This window comes from Cricetulus griseus, chromosome 6 (assembly GCF_003668045.3).
Source record: "Cricetulus griseus strain 17A/GY chromosome 6, alternate assembly CriGri-PICRH-1.0, whole genome shotgun sequence".
In the NCBI taxonomy this organism is placed as follows: Eukaryota; Metazoa; Chordata; class Mammalia; order Rodentia; family Cricetidae; genus Cricetulus; species Cricetulus griseus.
In genome coordinates, this window is record NC_048599.1 from 107,618,682 (window position 1) to 107,639,651 (window position 20,970).

A 20,970-nucleotide genomic window follows, 5' to 3' on the forward strand; every position below is an offset into this window, starting at 1 on the left:
CCAACATTTGACTTGGGCTGTAAATGTTGTGGTGGCTGGGGCAAGTATTATTGCCTGGTATTTTGGAGGGTGGAATGGATAGGAACTTGACTAGGAAGCCAGGATAAAGACCTCCTCACCCTTAAGAGTAGACATCATCCAACCCTATGAGGATTTAAACAGAACACAAAGGATGAAGAAAAGTCAATTTGCTCTCTTATTCGGTCAGGATGACTCTGGGGCACTGAACCTTCTTTTTTGTTTTATTGTTTGTTTGTTTGTTTTTGTTTTTTGTTTTTTGGGGGGGGTTTTTGTTTTTTTTTTGTTTTTTTTTGTTTTGTTTTTTGGTTTTTCAAGACAGGGTTTCTCTGTATAGCTTTGGAGCCTATCCTGGCAATCGCTCTGGAGACCAGGCTGGCCTCGATCTCACAGAGATCCACCTGCTTCTGCCTCCTGAGTGCTGGGATTAAAGGCAAATGACACCAATGCCCCGCTGGCACTGAACCTTCTAAGCAAGTTCTTCATCACTGACATATATGCACAGCCACCATTTTATTTTCTTTAGAAGTTATAATTTATTATCAGTAAGTATGAAACAGTCGATTATAATTCTGTTCCCATCCCTATCAAAATCATTTCTTATAGTTAAAACTATAATATCCACAATTACCGTATCCAAAATAATAAATGCCAGTATTTTGTATCTAAGATTACATATATAATTAATGAATAAATGTGCTTCATAATACATTTTGTATCCTTTTATTTCATAAGCAAAGCCCAATGTAATTGCTAGTCTTTCAAAATAACACAACAGAATCAAGTTAAAAATAAGACTTAATTGTATGAAGCACACTTTACCCATTCCCCCATTACAGGATAAGAGAATATGTCTATATCCATATTTCTTAAAGAATACATTCATGAAGTTATCTTTATCTCTGGTTCATTGAAATGTAAAGCATATTAATAAAGTTATGGTACTGAAACAAAAGGAGTTTTAAAGGCCCTTCATACACAGTGAATGAATGTCTGAAATTTTGATCCTTCCTATATCTACTTTCCCTTCTAGAGCTCAACAGTTCTCTGGTTTCCCTTAAAATGTGGTTTTGAAGAGCTAAAACTCAAGATGCCCTCTGCCTAAGGCATGGGAATGCAGACTGAAGTGGACCAGGCTAATTTCCCACTCTAGGAATGTTGGTTGGAAGCAAAGGAAAACAAAAGAATTGATGACTTCTCCCATTGGTGACTGGACCTGGAAAAGAACTCATCCATTTCTCATAGGAGTTTTGTAACATTCTGCTTCCCTCCATTGCTTTTCAATTTTTAAGCTACAAATTCCACCCCTTTCTTGTGCTTCTGATTCTTTAAGGTAGTGGTGAGTGGCTTCTTTTGGACACAGCTAAAGAAATGAATGAATGACAATGAACAACCTTACCAGAATCCAGGAGTCCCTGCAATCTACCTCTTCATTATTGCTTTGATGAACCTTTATAAATGAACTGACATTAAGAACTTTCTTATGTCAGTAAGAGCTTTAGAAATGTCTCATCAAAAATTTACCTTTGTTTTTATCACCAAATTAGTACTTAAATGCTTACTGGGTTTATATGTTTGCAAAGTATGAGAACATTTTCTTTCCACACTTGCTTTTGTGATGTTTGGAAGTTTTATTTATAATGATACTCACTGTGCTAAGTACATTCAATGTTCCTACATAAATAACGAACATGAATCTCTTTCTTCAATTAATGTTCAGTCCACTGTAGGGGGATAAATAAAAGTTGAGAATTATAACAGTGAAAAACCCTCTATTCATAGGAAACACACATAAGCTCCTGTAAGGGTGGATATTAAATCATTATTAGTAATTTGTGCATAGAAAATTTCCTGTTTAATTCATTTATAATTATACTTGAGGCATTTTTACAGGTGAAATGTTAACTTGTATAAGATTAAAACATAATATTTTCTCCATATATTTATGGATAATAAGTCTCTAGCTTCACTTAGTTTCATACCATTTTATGCTAACTACTCATTTCATTTGCTCTTTAATTTAGAATGCGATATGGTCCTATATGGTCTCAAATAATTACTCTATTACCTGTAATCATACAGTATTCCCATTTTTTTGTTTCACACAGTTTTAAATTTATTTAATAGTGTACATTATTTTTAAGATTTTGTCTGTGGTCTTTATTCTCTTCTCCATGCTTGTTTGCTAATAAGACACTGGTAAAAGGTTAAGAAATGACTACAATTTTGGTATAATTAATGATTTGATGGCTTAACTTCTCAGAGTGATTAATATTCGAAAATTTTTGCTAATAAAATCTACTTGATATTCCATCTGAATGTAATACTTTTTTAAAAATAATATTGCTGTGCTTGGGACTGAGCCACCGACATGCTGAGAGCCAGTGTTCTGCCACTTACCTTCATCTCCAGTCTGAGGTAAATGTCAGAGTCTCTGTAAATTTTTTGATGGCCTCTTTGTAATTAATATAATGTCTCTGTATAATACCTTGAAAACATAGGCATCTATGCATTTACGTATATTTATTGCAAATATCCTTAAATAAAGTGTTCAGTTTTAATGTCCTTTGATATTGGCTTCATGTAACACATAAATGGGAAAATTTCACAGTATTGAATAACTGTAGCATTTATTATAATAAGAGTTGTATTATATATATATATATATATATATATATATATATATATGTGTGTGTGTGTTTGTGTGTGTGTGTGTGTGTGTGTGTGTGTGTGTGGTGTATCGAAGAGAGAGAAGGAAGGGAGAGCAAAGGAGAAGGGAGGGAAGGGGAATGGAGGGGAGTGGAGGGGAGGGCTCATCTGCGGGAAGAAGTGTATCAAAGAGAAAAATCAACATCATATCAGGGGGAATGACTATTTTTTGCTCACCAAGTTATTTCAGGATTGGCCTATTTTGTAGTTTAGTCAGAAAGTTTAGAAACTAAAAGATTATCATTAGGAAATTAGGCCAAAATAATTACTAAAATAGTTTTCGAGATGCAGTTCATTGTTTGTTAGCTGCTGTTTATTTTAGAATGTAGCACCTGTCCCATTTGTATTTAGATAGGTGTTTTCACTCAAAGAAATGAACATGTATCACTCATATTTGGAGTGTGCATTCTGCAATATTGAAACACAGGTAATTATTGATGCACCAGCATCACTACACTAGAGTAGTGGTGGTCCAGAATGTATATATGCTAGATTACTACTGATATAAACACAGCCTCTGTGTAGTCCTTACACAGTTTTCATGATCCCATGGCACGCCCGTATATATTTAACCTGTTCCTTCTTGTCTAACAGCATCAAAACCTGCAACTGATTGCATATTAAGAAACTCTGCCTCTGGGATTTCTCCTTACTGAGTACTAGAGCAGAGAGAGTTTTTCCTAAAAGTCTAGCTCCATGGGGAACTGACTCAACCATTATATCATATGTATATATACATGTAAGGAAACCACTGGACACAAAAGAATTAAAAATAAGCCAGGGACAACAATTCAGTATATAGCATCTATAAACTATCTCTTCAGCTAGAAATTTGTTTTTTATGACAATGATTTTACTATGTTCAGGGTGGTTTATGATGGAATTTAGCCACTTTCTTTCTTCTTTATGAGAACTAAAAAGCAAACACTAATTCTTTAAAATCCCCTCATCACTCATTCATGTTACCCCTCTCTGCTCTGAATTTTCCTTTCATGGTATGTGTGGTGAATTGCTGTTACTGGTCTCATTTTATAAAGCTAACAGAAAAGTAGCTTTTAAAGTTTTTTCTGCCATAGTTTCCTTATTCTAAAACATCTAAGAACAAAAACAATAAAGATTGCTAACAATTGGAGATTTCTCAGAGTCCCTGAAATTCATCAATTAATCCCTGAATTTCAGAGACCCTGAAAAGGGAGATACTATAGTTTGAGGATTCTAGCATGTAGAACAGATTCTATGAGTCTTTAAATACAGCATTAGAGAGCATATACATCTATAACCTATAGGTAAAAAACTGACGTAAATACAAACATCATTGCAAACTTATGTACAACCTAATAAATCTTACATGACACCACAATTCATCACTTTTTTGGTTCTACTATAGTATTAATACAATGTAATATTAGGTTGTAATTAAGATATTATATGTATAAGTAATTATTTGCTGTCATTTCTTCTTCCCTGGTTATTTTACAAAATGTTAACTCTCAGGGTAAATGCATATGGTGATAAACTGTGTTTCAATGTTGCTTCTAAACCTAGTGCCACTTTCTGATCTTCCAGAAGTAAAATTCATCCTTACTCATTGAGGAAGTTTGGGCTAAGGATCTTCTCAGGTTGAAACACTTGATTCCTGTATAACTCCCATGAAAACACTTCACCATCAGCTTGGGTGTGCCACACATAATCATATAATCAGCTCCTAACCTTGTTTTGATTTGTTTTTCCAAGACATAGTTTTCTCTGTAGCTTTGGAGGCTGTCCTGAATCTTGCTCTGTAGTCCAGCTGGCCTTGAACTCATATATCACCTGCCTCTGCCTCCTGAGTGCTGGGAATAAAAGTGTGCACCACCACCACCCAGAATGCTAACTTTCTTTTTAAAACACCAGTTTTCTAAAGTTCATAGTTAGGAAAGAAAGGAAAGGAAAAAATAGCACAGAAGGGATGAAATACTAAGTGAGTGATTCTTACATATTCTTGGCTCTAGAGAATAAAATACTGAGGTGGTAATATGAGAAGGCTGTCCACAGCTCATAAACCTAGACAAGGCACTGAAATTCTGAATGTTTTCTTGGATGATGGAAAACAATTGAGAAATAACAGTTAACACTACACATCTCACTCTAGTTCTCTGTCACACTAGGGCTGCAGAGCAGCTGTTAGTCTCTTATTATGCAGCACAGCTTCTTGAGAGCATAGAATTCACTTTAATATGAATGTATTATTTACAAACTAGTTTCTAAAAAATTAAGCTGGGTCCACTGTTCACATGGGATAAGTGATAATGATCCTTCTAGATATAGGCTAAACTTTCAAGAAAATAATGGAATGGAAAGAAGCACAGAAAATGAAATTGAAATTAAAATTACACACACACACACACACACACACCACGTGTGCACAAAGCACTCCTGAAAACTGAACAAAGGTACAATTTTGACGAGTTTTATTTATAACTGAACTGTCTGGATAACCAACATGATTTTTAACTAAAGGCAGACTTTCTTGGAAGCTTTCCAATTGTTTCGGCATTACTTAACAGAGAATTGGATCATAAGGCTTTTACTGATGATAATCTTAATGGCAACGTTGACTCCAAAATCCAGGGCCTGTGATTGGCCTTTCCAAATGCCACAGATTTGACACTTGCAACAGAGAAGAAGTAGGATTTCTTTCATTAAAATTATGCCTTTGATTCCATCCTTAGCCACCATTGACTCACTCAATCCCGTTGGATGACATTTTATATGTAAGTTGAATTTGGATAGTCATGAATTACTTTTAAAAACGACTGATTTAACTTATGCTAAAGGTTAAATGTTTCATTCCTTAGTTCCTCTGACAAATATTCTGGGTTGATTTACAATATTTTGAGACAAGGTCTCACTAGGTAGTTAAGAATGATTTCAAATTTGCAATCTTCTTGTCTCAGTTTACTAAAGGAAGGCTAGGATTACACATGCATACCACCACACCTGACAGGAAGTTAAACATTTTAAAGGATAGATAGCTTGTCATTTCATTGGTTGGTTGTCTTGGGGTCAACAACCTTTCTTTACCTTAACACTGGAGTCCAGTGGATGTTCTTGTGAGCAAGACCACCAAGCATGGGGTTATCTTTGTGACAGCCTGACAGCTTCAACAATAATTCAAGTACTTGAGAGGGATATATAAATTAATCTGTATTAGCTGAACAGATAATTAAATGGAAAAACTGAGCCATGCTGTAAGGGTATGGAAAATACATGTCAGTAGAAGATAAGTATACTAGTTTTTATTAATTATAATGGATTTATCTGAACAGCAAACAACGGCAGCTCTCTGTCTTTATTCTGTAATAAAGTTCTTTCACCTACAAGAACACTCATGCACACATTAGAACAAAGTACATTTTTTAAAATTTGCTTTACTAAGCCAGCATCAATCATAATCAATAATAGATTACTAAAAGGGTTGACAATACTGCCAAATGAATGCTATTTCTCATACAGAATGAACTTGTTAATTTGTTTGAAATACATAGCATGCTCTCTCTCTCTCTCACTCACTCTCTCTGTCTCTCTCTGTCTCTCTCTGTCTCTCTCTCTCTCTCTCTCTCTCTCTCTCTCTCTCTCTGTGTGTGTGTGTGTGTGTGTGTGTGTGTGTGTGTGTGTGTGTGTGTGTGTATAGCATTATGGGGGAGAGAAAAGTTCAGAGTAACAAAGACAGGATAAAAACAACTTTCTTATTTATTGCTGGTTGAGATTTGCAACTCTCCTAAACTTCTTAGTTAAAAAAAGATTTCATCACAGATAAAAAGAAATCTATACAAAATAAATCATTTTATCACCCTTTATGTTCTGTTTATCACCATATATGTTCTGTTTCATAAGGTAATAGGACCTATTGCATTGTCATACAAATCATGACCTTCTTAAAAAGGATTAGTTAGTAAATACTAAAATTGAAATTTGGTAGATGTCAAAAAGTAAATTTAGTGGCCTGGAGATTTGGCAACATGACATTTACTTGATTAGTAAAATCAGTCTACAATAGAAGTTAGTCTAAGCTCCTGGGCTACACTGAGGCCAAACAACACATAAAAGTGTGTAAATCTGAAGACTTGAATTGCTTGTAGAAATTAAATGGCTAGTCTATCCATTACTACCCACAAACCAGTTCTACCCTCTCCTCCTGACTCTGACAGGCAGCTTCACTGAGCTTTCACATAAACATACTTTTACTTTTATTATAATCTAGGAGCATGCACACCATTCTATAAATGTTAATACATTTATTCTAATTGTTCATAAGATATATATATATATATATATATATATATATATATATGAAAAGAACTATTTTCCAAAGTATAAGCCTCTCTTAAAAGGGCCACCATAAAATGAGTACATTATTCTATTTAAAGACTTGTAACTTTAACTTACCCTAATATATAATTCAGTCTACTTAGAACTTGATAGCAACATGAAAGGCAATTTATTAGCCAAATTGTTAAAATTCTCCTAAGAAGTTCCATTTTTAATGCTGGATGCCATTACTTATTTCCTTCAAATTTAAGTTTATTTGTGGTTGTTTGTTAATAATATGTAACACATTTTAATCTTAGTACTGTCATACCAAGCCATAGTGAACACAGACATACTTTTGCCAGTCCACAGGTTTGCATAAAAAGACCCACAAAACTAAAATCAACCATTTAGTATGTTAATAATAGTCACAAAGTCCTGAATGTTACAGTAACTTAAAAGTTGCTATAAAAAATATCACCTGGTGGCAGGTGAATCTTGATTAGCAATTTAACAATATATACTTTATATAGACCAGAAAAACAAAAAAACAGACTTTGGAGCCAGAAGTCATCAACATTGAAAACAAATATTCAGTAGCAATTTCTACTTAAAGCAACTACCTTCTGAAACAAAATTAACTTCGTTGTTACTTCACTGTAAATTGCCAATCTCTTTTAGAATAACTTAGTTACTAAACTGATGGAAAATAGAATTTTTACTTTGCAAACTACAAAAATATCTAGAGGCAAAGGCCTGGGGTTTTAAACAACTATCTCCTTGCTGCCTATAATATTCCTATGGGGTGCCTTACTTTCATTTTCACTGTTCTACCAAACCAGAAATCAACCCAAACAAAGCAGTTTCTGAGTCTTAAGTCTGAGTCTTTTGTTGTTGTTGTTGTGTTGGATTTGTTCTGTGTTTCATCAGCCGAGTCCTCCGATTTAAAAGACAACACAGCTTCAAACAGGGAAAGTGCTGTAGCCAGTTCAAGATCCAGTTCGCTGTGTTGAACCAATTTTGGTTTTCCCAACACTGCCAGAAAGGGGAGCTGCCCTCCCCATCTAGATAGCTCCCTGCAATTCCATCCCTTGTCACAGAGCCTTTCCTCCTTCTGAGCCAGGATAGGTTAAGTGCCTTAGTGCTGAAATATTTCATGAAGTTTCAAAAGGAGAGATTCCTATGGAGACAAAGGATTCCCGAGAAAACAGTCTATAAGTTTGTGTGTCCTAAACAGGGACGGGGTAACCACTGCAGTGAGCTATGGAAATCGGGACTCAGCGGAGAGCAATACACAGTTGCAGCAGCGCATTAAATTCAGATTCAGCGGAAAGGGTTGCAGTGTCCATGGAACTCGCATCGATTTTACGATACGAAACATGTGAGAAAAACAATAACAAAAACAGCATATGCCCTGAAAGGCTGGGACAGAAACCTGGTCAGCTTTGTTAGTTAACGTACTCCCAAGTCTGGTGGCCCAGATCCCAGCAGGCTTCAAGTTTTTGAGTGCATAGCAGCTCTCCCATCTGCCCCAGGACATGCCAGTCCCAAGCAGGGACAGCGCCCCTGTCAAGGGGGTCGGGAAGGAAGTGACCCCTCCTGGACCTTCCACCAACATGCACAGTAGCTCCACTCCACCTTTGCCTGTGGTCCCGTCGCCCAAAGGAGCCAATTCTCTGAAGCGGAATTCCCTCCACCCCAAATCTGCGCTCCTAAAAAGTGTACTGAGCCTCCCATGCGGGGCTTTTGCCATCTAAAAATGGTCAGTACCCAAGCCTAGCCTCTGGCCCTGGCCCCTCATCAACTTCGCTTTGCTACTCTTCAGCAAGGTGGAACAACCATTTCTCAAGGTTCCGAAGTCCCTGGCCTAAAGTGAGACTCTGGGGAACCTTGGCGAATGCGCTTCTCCCCTGGCGCGCCAGACCCAAGGGCTCCTTTTCATTAAGGCAATAAAGTTCAATTTGTCCGTTTCCTTCTGAGTCAGGGGATACTTTCCAGTGCACCGAGTTCTCCCTCCAGACCAACTAAAAACATACTGTTCACTCCATCCCAGCCGGGATCCTTGAAGGACACCAGCCCATATAAAGAGGACCTACTCCTCTCCTTGCAAAGTGCCCCAAACCTCGTGCGTGTGCGCGCGCACACACACATACCCACACTCTCTCACACACAATGCCATCCACGCGCTGTCAAAGTCTGTCACTGCCTAAGCCAGAAGGCAGGAGCTGAAGCCTCACCGGCACGAGCATCAGCCTGGTCAGGCAAAAGGACTCGCTGTCCAGGTCCCAAACATCCTTGTCCCGATGCCCTGGCTGCTAAATGCCTCCTAAGCACCCTAAGATCACAAAGCGATCTAGAGAGCCGCACCTTACCCGCGGGACGCAGGGTCTCTGGCCGTTCAGCTGGCCCGCGGGCCACAGGGACGCTGCAGCCGGGGTCCCGAAGATGCTTATTCTCCACTGTCGCTGCCCGGATCCCCGGCGCCAGCATCACTTCTCCCCCGCCTCCGCCTCCTCGTGCTCCGTTCGCGCGCCCGCCCCTCCCGGCGGCCTCCTGCAAGCCCCGCGGCGCTGGCTGCGCGCGGTGGACAGCGGCGGAGGCGGCGGCGGCGCCCGCGCGGGCTCGCTCAGCTGCACCAGGCGAGCAGCCGCGGCGGCAGCCGGAGCACCGGAGCCGGGCTGCGCTTCCCCGGCGACGGCTCTGGCCTCGGCGACTGACAACGCCCGACAGCCAATCGCAGCCTCGCCCCGCGCGGCGGGGGGAGACCAATCAGAGCGGAAGGCCCAAGGTTTGCCTCCGCCTTTGCTCAGCAGGCTTGTTTCCGGGAGAGGATGCTGCTGGGGTGTGTGTTGAGCGGCAGGCAGGACTGGGGCGCTGGATGGGGGGCTCAGGGCCGGGAGCCCAAGATGCCAGGAAGAAGCCCGGCCCACAAATCTGGGCTGGGGGCGCTTTCTGACTGCCCTCGGAGAACGTCTTGGCGTGACCGGGCACTCCCGAGTGACTGTCCCCAGAGCCTTGGTACCAAGGTTCAGCGTTCTGGCATCACTGTGCAGCGGTCTGGGGACCCGAGTAGAAGCGGCGCTTCTGGAGACCAAATCCCTGGAGGAGGTCAGCGTTTTGAAGGAAGCAGGCAAAGTCACCAGACAGCGCCCCCGTCCTTCTTGATTTGGCAGCTGGAAAGTGGTACCTCTACTAGTAATCCCCCTAGACAAGTCCAAGCTAGGAAAAAGACAAACTGAGAAACGTTTTCAAAGTTCCTGGCAGAGTGGACCTTCCTTATCTGCTTTCCAAATAAACTTCAACCCGGCAAGATAACCACCAAAGGCAAACAACAGAAACCACGCAGAGACAACCAGTCCGATTTAAGCAGGAGAGTTAATTACCTAGCACTTGCACGTTGGTTTTATTTACTCATTTGGAACCATCAAGTCATTCTGATCCAGGAGGTTTTAAGAGTGCGACCCACAAGTGTCTAAACACTAAGTGATAATTGTTTAGCAGGACACGAAAAAAGAAACCTCGCATGTTCTAGTCGTTCTCACAAACACTATTAATCCTTCCTTGTAGAGTGTTTTAATATTTTTCAGTGCAGATATGTCAAAATGGCCATCGAGATGGCCCAGAGTACTACTTAGAGGCTTCCACACTTAATTTCTAGAAACAAAGACAAAAGCAAAATCAAAACGTTTGCACAAAGGCTTGAAGAGGAAAGGGACACCCCCAAATGATCCTTGCTCTCTGATGGAGATAGTAAGAGCCACTTCACATGGCTTATTTTATTTTATTTTGTTTGTGTGTGTGCGCGCACGCGCGCGCGTTTAATCAGGTGTTTAAATTTTAGCTGCATCATTTTTTGATAAATGACTTGAAATTCAGTATATCCTTTATTTTTATATTTATGCCACTATTCAGTTTGCTAGTTATGTGGCTCAGTTTTTACTGCACTAAAGAGCTGTCTCTTCATTTACCATTATTTAAAAAAAAAAAAAAACTAAAAGGGAGGACATTCTTTGATTCCCAAGACAAACCCTGCACAAACGTTTGGGGCTCTTATAAGGAAATGCTCACTGTAAAGTAGACTTGCCTTATATCACTATGTTTTCACTATAGAGACTATTCTCAGACCTCCAAGGTTTTCTATGCCTTCCTTCTTCTCAGCCATTTGACCCATCTAGCCAGGCCATCTCTGTCTAAAGACCTGGCTGTGCTAAAAGCACCTCCCTTTTGCAGTTAAAAACTCAGATGTAGTCCACACTTCTTTATTTTTTAACATGGAGGCCTTCACACTGTTAATTTTTAAAATTATGCAAATACGCATTACTATTGCATAATGAGAAAGAAAACAGTGTCTTCATGGACTACTCAAGGATATCCATACAGGAATGAAATATAGGAAAGAAGGAAAAAATGTGTGATTTACTCAAAATTTTAGGAGTAATTGATATCTGTAAAATGTACAGATCTTAAAGTTAGAAAGTCCCAAAGCAATAAGAAGTTGGTGAGATGGTAAAAGCACTTGCCAATCCTGACTATCCAAGTTAAAGCCCTGAGACCCACATGTTAGAAGGAAAGAAGTGGTTCTCTGTGACCCACATGTTAGAAGGAAAGAAGTGGTTCTCTCAAGTGTGTGTACTCCTGCATGCGCCCAGCCCACATGGACACACATAAAATTAACAGTGGCAATATGTGTTGTTTTGTTAAAGCATTCTTCTTTTACAAAAGCAGGTACAATTTAGAATTCTTGCTAACCAAAAGGTAAGTTTAAGAAGAACTTCAATCAAAAGCTCTTTCTGCCAAAGTCCACAAATAGTTAGACCACTTTATAACTCCTTTGTATGCCTTACCAAATATGTGATTTTGTACAATTTTTATGTGTTATCTAGTATTGTGCAGCTGCTACTTCTGAAAGATTAAGAGTTCTATGTAGCATAGTCTTAGTGATTAAGATAATAGAGCAATCATGAAAAATGAAAGGCTTAAAATAATTAACATCCTCGTGCATATAACACTAATATCAAACATCATTAGTGCGGGCATACTCAGCTCTGAGGAGAACAAATCTTCAGAACTAACACTGACCAAAGAGGACTGTTCAATATTTAAGATCAATGAAGTTTTTTGGTGTTTGTTTGTTTGTTTGTTTTAAAGAAAGGAAGAAAGGCCCAAAGGAAGAAAGAAGGAATTTTAAATGTAGCTGAAAAGGGTGCTGGGTTTCCTGCATTTCAATGAGTATCAGAGTAGGATAGAAAGACCAGTGTTATGTGATTATTTAATGAACTGGTTATATTTCATTGAAAACTGTTTTAGGGGTATTTGTATGTTTTTTGTTCCTAATTACACACATCTGATTTTTCTCCGTTATTAAAGCAGTTACTTTACTCTTTATATAAAGCAATAAAGATTCACCTAGTCAAAGAGTTGGTAAAGAAGTTTCATATTAATGAATGCAGGCAATCTATTGGGGTCAGAACAATCTGGCTAGTTCTACCTTGCACTCCCTCTGTCTGAGTGATCGAAAGTCAGTCCTTAAACTTCCACAGTACTCATTATCTTAAAATAGAGAGTGAAAGCAAAATCATGCCTATAGCTACCTTTATCAGATGTGAGGCTGAACTTGTGAGACAAGCCACAGTTAAAAGGGAAAAAAAGGTGGAGAACATAAATTTGATAAGAACATTACCCTCTCTCAGATGTGAAATAATTTAATTCTCACAGTAGCTGTTCTTCATCGGTGGGAAACACCTATTTACACAGGTGACTGTACTGAGTTCTGAAGTGGCTCTTTTGCCAAAGCTAAGACAGATTGGTTCTCAGGTACTCTATGCTTTTTGGGCTGATGTTTCCTGGCAAGGATTTTTCCCTGTGACACATCCAGCGCAGTTAAAATATGAGATTTAAAGGCTTGAATACTATAAAGCTGACACTTGTTTTATTATCTTTTAAAAGGTATGCTTTTAATGATGTTATTTCACCCAAATAATATAATTAACTGCATAACTCCAAGATCAATAGCCTCATAGTTAAAGCTAAAATACTTGGAACAATTGATACTATTTATATTATAAAAGTATTACTGAGTAATATTTAATACAGTTTGTAAAACTGTGGAATTGACCGTATTAAATCTGGGCTGTAAATATTGACTAAACAACATAGTACTGGACAAGAATAAAAGAGGATATATTATAGTTGTCATGAAAGTCATATGATCCCACAAAGAATGAATAAATAAATAAGCCAAACAAGATGTTTCTTGTATATTAGGGACTAGTTATGCTTTAAGAGACTCTACATGGTTTAATGGATTTGAATTAATATAAATTAATGGTATTAGTCGACAGAGGAGAGAGGGTTTTCTCTGTGGCTTTGGAGGCTGTCCTGGCACTCACTCTGGAGACCAGGCTGTTCTGGAACTCACAGAGATCCGTTTGCCTCTGCCTCCTGAGTGCTGGATCAAAGGTGTGCGCCACCACTTCCTGGCATGGTATTAGTCTTACATGAGTATTTGTTTATATTTTATGAAAAAACTATTAATAAAATTATGACAAAGATACCCCATTACCTTGTTAGTTTATGTCCTCAATTTTTGTAATTTAAAAATAGGTTGTTTGAAACTGAGATGGCTCAGCAGGCAGACACCTGCCACCAAATCTGACAACCTGACATCAGCCCATATGGTGGAAGCAGAGAGCTGACTTTTAGAAGTTGTCCTCTGACCTCCATTCCTATGCATATCACACACACACACACACACACACACACACACACACACACACACACACACACACTAAAATATAGTTTAAAATCTTATGAGATTGACAGAGAGTTAAATCACTTTTAGTAAGTTTTCTAAATGCATTAATTTTAATTGATTAATTTGCCTTGATCACTGTGTATGTTGGAGAGGAGGAAGAAATCAGAAAGATCAGTAGAGGAGTTCTCAAGGAATTTGTGCACCTGCTCTTTATGACCTCTTTAATCAACAATTGCATCAGGAACCAGTTAAAGCATAAGACACTGAAAAGCTAATTTTAAAAAGCAAATTATTTCCATGTTACCATAACAGAATGTAACTTAAGTGCCTAGCACTGTGTTGGGAGCCCAATTCATATTTTATCAAGGGTAAGAGAGCATTGAAATCTTCCATGGGGTTGCAGAGAAGAAGAAGGTAAAGGATCTTAGAGATTTAACTGAGTGTAGTTACAATTTTGCCCATTTTAGTTCTACATAAATTAAGTTTTAGCATGCAATTTTATTTTCTAGGGTTTCCCTGTGTGGCTGGGTAGGGATACTATCAGTTGCATTCTCTCCTTAGACTGAAGCTTTACTTCTCTGCAGCATTTAAGCCCATCACCCTTTCTGGCTTTTAACGAATCCCCCGGGTACTGGAGGGTGATTAGAGAGTGTCTGGAGGATGATCTTACTCGCCCCAGGAGAAAAGTGATAATAAAAGGTCAAAACTGAGTTCCTCAGGACTTGGGCTCCTGAAGCTAATAGCATGAATCATCATTAGCTTTTACTGATGCCAAGTCATGCAAGTCTGTGAAATTCATACAGAGAGAGAAATTTAGATCAATAGGACTTTATGCCACCATGCAGTTTGATAATTACTTTCTAAAAATCAAGGTTGAAAAGCTTTCTTTCCTTAAGAAATAATTCTCTGCTCTGAAAGCCTCCATTTGGAGAGACTTAGTACCTGTAAGCAAAGAAAAAACCTTTAGTGTTCTCGCTTGGCCATTCTCTTTTAGTTGTTTGTTGTTCCAAAAAAACCCCCATATTTTATATTTTCAGAACTCTCATATTTTATATCTGATTGAATTATTAATTAAAAAATAATTAACGTCTTATTGGCACACATTAGTTATATGTAATGGTGGGTTCCATTATGACATTTTCATCTATGTATATGATGTATTTTGATAATAGTATACAATTATCAGTTCTTGTCCCCTTCCTCTAATCCCCTTCCTCTTTCAAACCACTTTTCTGAGGGCCTATAATGTCAGATTTAGAAAGAATGCTTCAGTACCCTATGGAAAGCATACTAGCCCAGTGGCTGCTGACTTGGTGATGCCAGTTGCAAGTATATAGTTTGTTGAGTTGGAAAGTGAAGCCTGCAAGGCCCTTGCTGCTTTTGTGGGGTATATGTTATATCCACTCGGGGGATAGAGTCTTAAACATCACCCCATTGAAATCCTAAAGTAAAAACACTCAACAAAATATGTTATACCTTTCCTAGGTCAAGAACTTTTGAGGCTCTTAAACAAAATAAAGAAGTTGAAAATATGTTTATGAGCTTAATAACATGTAAAGTACTAGTTACAGTCTGGTGGGCACAGCCATGCCCCCTTTCCTTTAGTTGGCAGCAAGAAAAGACTTTCGGTTATGACCAGAAAGAAAAAGTGGAACTAATAGTTTGTAAAGTGATGGCAAACTCTACTTATTTATTAATATTCTTAAAAATAATCTAATTTCATTTTCTAGATTGTCTTATTCCAGGGTCATAATGCTTTCTGAAACTATATGGATGATATGAATGTATTTTATTTGTACTGGACTATGCATATAGTGTCTGCTTGCTCAGTTCCCAAACAGCCGCTTCCTTTTCGTTTTTAAGTCTTTAGTGTAAATCTCTCTGAATAAATCCACTGCTAAGCCACATGCCATTTCAGGCCTCACTAATAGGACCCTGGAGTTACTTCTCCTGCCCAAGTGCCCCAGAAATGGTATAACAAGACTACCTAATAGATGCTGTGTAAGTTCTCAAGTGCTTGTAGCAACTTGTGAGTCCCTTAATAGTACACTAAGTCGGGTTCTTTAAGGTAACTAATTAGTGTCTTTCAGCCTTGGGGGAAAATGTTATTTCTGGGAATTCAAGAGGAACCCCTGAAATCTGAAAGCAACAGATGAAATTTGAGCTGGAAGATAATTTGTAACAGCTGGCATTGGCACTGGAACACAGATACCCTTGTTGGGCTCCAGCTTCTGCAGACAAGAGGATCATAAATTTCTACAGTGTAACAGAATAATCACATGAAGTACAAATTCAAATGGGTCAAAACAGAAAACAAAGAACTAACACATGCTAAACCTGTTTTTGTGTTCAACTTCCTAAAATCTAATGACTATTAGCCACTGGATTATATGTATATTAGCTGCAGTAGGGCGGTGAGTGCAAGTTGATATGAGCACAGGTAACCTCACCAGTTCTCTGGATATGAGCTGAATGAAAAAGAAGAATTCAAATGAATAGTCCTTACAATGACCAACTGAGTACGTTTTGCTGAAAGTCATAATTTGGATTGCTTTAGAAAACCAGCCTTGGAATGTCCACCAGTGTATCCACATTTTCATTTGTATCAAATAGGTTACATCAAGAGATTTTTTATGATTTAATTTATTCTTTGAAAATTTTGTACATATGTATAGTGTGCGTAAACCCACCCTCACACCCAATGCTCCAGCTCAATTCAGGATCTCCAATCACATCTCCTTCCCAATATCTTCCTTATTATAATCAACCCACTGACTGTCAGAGGAATTTTAAACTGTTTTCCTTTCTAAACTATAGTATTTAGTATTAATAAATAAGATTTAAAATGTAGGTTGGGAAAAGGCCAATGTCAGTTTAAACTCTAAGTATACCTTACACAGGATCTGAGACCCTGCAAATTTTTGTTTTGTTTTAATTTTTACTTCTGTGTCAAGTCTCCTTGCTGGCAAAACAGGTCTAATACTATCTACTTTGCATAATTTCTGGGAAATACTTACTTAACATGCATTCTGGCTGTTTTGTTTTTCTTGGTTAGTTGGTTGGTTGGTTGGTTGGTTTTTCAACTTGCATAAGGGACAATAGACTGTGAAGAGAGAAGCTGAGTTGAGAAAATGGCCAGGTGGTAGTAGCACACATATCTTTAATCCCAGCACTTGGGAGGTAGAGGCAGGCAGATATCTGTGAGTTCAAGGCCATCCTGGTCTACAGGGTGAGTTCCAGGACAGAAAACAAAGACAAAAACACTATTGGCCTATAGGGAAGTCTGTGAAGTATTTGCTTGATTATGATTGATGTAATAGGAGCCACCCACTGTTCTTCCTTATATAAGACAGCAGACTCAGCAAGCAGTGGGGAACAAGCCAATAAGCAGCTATTATCAGTTTCTATCTTGGATTTCTGCCTGTATTTCCCTTCATGATGGACTACAAAGTGTAAGGTGAAATACATCCTTTCCTCTCCAAGTTGCTTTTGGTCATGATGTTTCATAAAACCAGTGGAAAGGTAGCTGATACTCTAGGCAGGCATTCTAGTGTCTGAACTATATCCCCAGTCCAGAAACTGAGGTTTTATACAAGAGCCAGATTCCCAAACAAGACAACCACCTGGGGATTTAGTTAAGCATCCAGATTACTGTGAGGGAGGATCCATATTCCACCACACCCCTCCCTCTGTTTAGTACAGCTGTGATTGACAGCTGTTAAGAGTTCCTATTGAATTACAGTCTGCAGTCAAGTCCTACAAACTGTCTGAGCCAGCACTTCCCTGCAGCTGCAGGTCTGGAGCAGAGGAAAGAAGCAGCCCTGAGTCCTAGTGAGGTCATTCTAGGGCAGAAATCCTCAAAGTGCTTCCTGGAGCCAACAGCATCATCATTGTCTGCAGAAATGTGTAGTCACCTGTAATCCCAGCATTCAGGAGACGGGGGAAGGGGCTCAGTAGTTCAAGGTCAACCTCAGCTACATAAGGAATTTGAGGCCAGCCTAAAGTATTTGAAACCCTATATAAAAAACCAAAACCAAAACTAAGGCCTAGGGAGATAAAGTCCTTGTTCTGCAAGCATAAGGACCTGAGTTCAAATCTCAATCCATATAAAGATCTGAATGTGCACAGGTATGTAACTCAGATTCTTTTTTTAAATTAATTTTAAGTTAAAGTTAAAAACAATCTTATTTTACATACCAATCTCAGTTCCTTTTCTCTCCCATCTTTCCATTCCCCCATCATCTCCACCCATCCACTCCTCAGGGAGGGTGAGACCTCCCATGATGGATCATCAAAGGCTGGCACATCATTTGGGGCAGGAACTAGGCCCTCCCACATGTGTCAACACATTTCTTTTTCTTTAATTTAAATTCTTTAATTACTACTCATATTTACATATCCATCCTCCCATGTTCCCTACCAACCCCCCCAACCCATCTCCAAACTCCTCCCCAGGGATAGTGAGGCCCTCCACTAGGGACCTTCAATGTCTGTCATATCGTTTGGGAGAGGGCCCAGGTCCTCTTTGCTGTATCTGGGCTGTAATAATATCACTCCATAGAGAATAAGATCCCAAAGTCCATTTGTGCTCTAGGGATAAAGACTGGCTCCACTGTTAGAGGTCACATAGACTGTCTTGGCCTCCCAGCTGGCACCCACATTCAGAGGGCTTGGTTTCTGTCCAATGCTGTTTCTGCAGCAGCTTTATGACTAGGGTCTCCATGCTCTCACTAGGTCAGGTCAACTGTTTCTGCAGCACCTTCTTGGCTTCTTTGCTCATCCCTTCTCACTCTTCATAACTGGATTCCAGGGGTATGGTTAGCTGTGGGTGCCTGTTTCTGCTTTGAACAGCTACTGGATGAAGGCTCTAGGAATGGTATCTAAGGTAGACACAATCTCATTATAGGGGAAGGGCATAAATGGTATTTTCTCCACCATTGCTTGGATTCTTAGTTAGAGTCATCCCTGTGGATCCCCTAACATTTCCCCTGTGCCAAACCTCTCTCCATACCTGTTTGGTCTCCCTCTATCAATGCATCTCCTTTCTTACTCTCCTCTATTCCTCCCCTCTCTCTGGCCTCTTGTTCTCCTCCCCCTCCCCTTCTTCCCTTCCCATCTCCTTCCTTTCCACCCACGCCCCGTGATTCCACTTTGTTAAGCGGTTCTCATCCCCCTCCCTTTCTTCAAGGTACTATGCAGTCTCCTCTTGGGGTCCTCCTTGTTCCCTAGCTCCTCTGGCAGTATGGATTATAAACTGGTAATCAGTTGCTCTAGGTCTAAAATCCATATATGAGTGAGTACATACCATGTTTGTCTTTTTGTGACTGTGTTACCTCACTCAGGTTGGTTTCTTCGAGTTCCATCCATTTGCCTGCAATTTTCAAGATTCCATTTTTTTTTCTGCTGAGTAGTACTTCACTGTGTAAATGTGCCACAATTTCTGTATCCATTCTTCAGCTGAGGGGCATCTAGGTTGCTTCAATGTTCTGGATATTACAGATAATGCTGCTATGAACATAGTTGAACATATGTCCTTATTGTATGAATGTGCTTTCTTTGGGTATATGCCCAAGAGAGAAATTACTGGATCTTGAGGTAGTCTGGTTCCCATTTTCCTAAGAAACCACCATACTGATGTCCAAAGTGGTTGCACAAGTTTGCACTGCCACCATCAATGGAAGAGTGTTCCTTTTCTCCACATCCCCTCCAGCATAGACTGTCATTGGGGTTATTAATTTTAGCCATTCTGATAGGAGTAAGATGGTGTCTCAGAGTGGTTTTGAGCTGCATTTCCCTGATGGCTAAGGATGTTAAGCACTTTCTCTAGTGTCTTTCAGCCATTTTAGAGTTCTCTGTTGAGATTTCTCTATTTAGTTCTGCACTCTGCTTTTTAATTGCATTGTTTGGTGTTTTGGATGCTATATTCTTGAGTTCATTGTAGATTTTGGTCATCAGCCCTCTGTCAGATGTGAGGTTTTTTTTTGCAACATTGGATATTTTTTTTAATTTTAATTAGAATGAAGATTATTTTACATGTTAATGCCAGTTCCCTTTCCCTCCCTTCCTCCCCTGCCCTCCCCAACTAATACCCTACCTATCCCATACCCCTTCTGCTCCCCAGGGAGGGTGAAGCCTTCTGTAGGGTGTCTTCAAAGTCTGTCATATCCTTTGGGATAGAGCCTAGGCCAATCCCCTTGTGTCTAGGCTCAGCAAGTATCCCTCCATGTGGGATGGGCTCCCAGAGCCCATTCCTATGTTAGGGATAAGTACTAATCCACTACAAGGGGCCCCGTAGATTTCCAAGGTCTCCCCACTGACACCCACATTCAGGGGGTCTGAGTCATTCCCATGCTGGTTTCCCAGCTATCAGTCTGGGGACCAAGAGCTCTCCCTTGTTCAAGTCAGCTGTTTCTGTGGGTTTCATCAGCCTGGTATGGACCCCTATGCTCATCCGTCTCCTTTTCTGCAACTGGATTTCAGTTCACTTCACGGTTTAGCTGTGGGCATCTGCTTCTACTTCCACAAACTGCTGGATGAAGGCTATACGATGGCATATGAATTAGTCATCAATCTCATTATCAGATTTAAGGTAGCCTCTCCTCTGACTTTGGGTAGGCTTCAGAGTAACCAAGGGGAGAGGAGAGAAGTGCTAAGGTCTACAAACTTTTCTATGTCCTTTGTCTCTGAAACCAGACTATGCTTCAGACTTAAATACAAAGCTGGAGATGTGAACATATGTTCAACTTTCTCATTTTCATTAAAAATAAAGAATGTATTCAGCAAAGGTATCATGTTAGATTAATATTAATATGCCCCTTTTTTCCTTGATTCTGCTGTTATAAGGTGGTAGAAAGGATAATTGAGTTGTAAACATGAACAGACTAATGATAAGTAATGAGGCTGAATTGGGAGTTGGGGCAGGCAAGAAAGAAAAAGCTCCTATTAAAAAGAAAGAAAAAAACCTGAACCTCCATGTCTTTGTAGCTCAGTCCTACCAAACATCCAAAAAGGAGCTAATGCCACTTCTTGCTAAATTTTTCCAAAACTAGGATAATGTCTTACATACTTTTCTATTCCTATAGTAAGACACCACGACCAAGGGAATTTACCTAAGAAAAGGTTTATTTGGGACTTACAGTTTTAGAGGGTGACCCATGACCATGGTGGTAAGGAGCATGACAGAAGCAGGTAGGGTTGGT

The 20,970-nt window shown here is 39.4% G+C and overlaps 1 protein-coding gene across 2 annotated transcripts in view; it reads right to left on the reverse strand.

Annotated features, from left to right (window-relative positions):
* The window catches only part of B3galt1 (beta-1,3-galactosyltransferase 1), a 541,119-nt gene extending 531,405 nt beyond the window's left edge, over positions 1–9,714 (reverse strand). For both annotated transcript variants that reach the window (XM_035446703.1, XM_027420257.2), the window contains exon 1: positions 9,390–9,714. The gene's annotated coding sequence lies outside the window, so the exon portion shown is untranslated. The remainder of the gene's footprint in view (positions 1–9,389) is intronic.
* Positions 9,715–20,970: the final 11,256 nt, after the last annotated feature.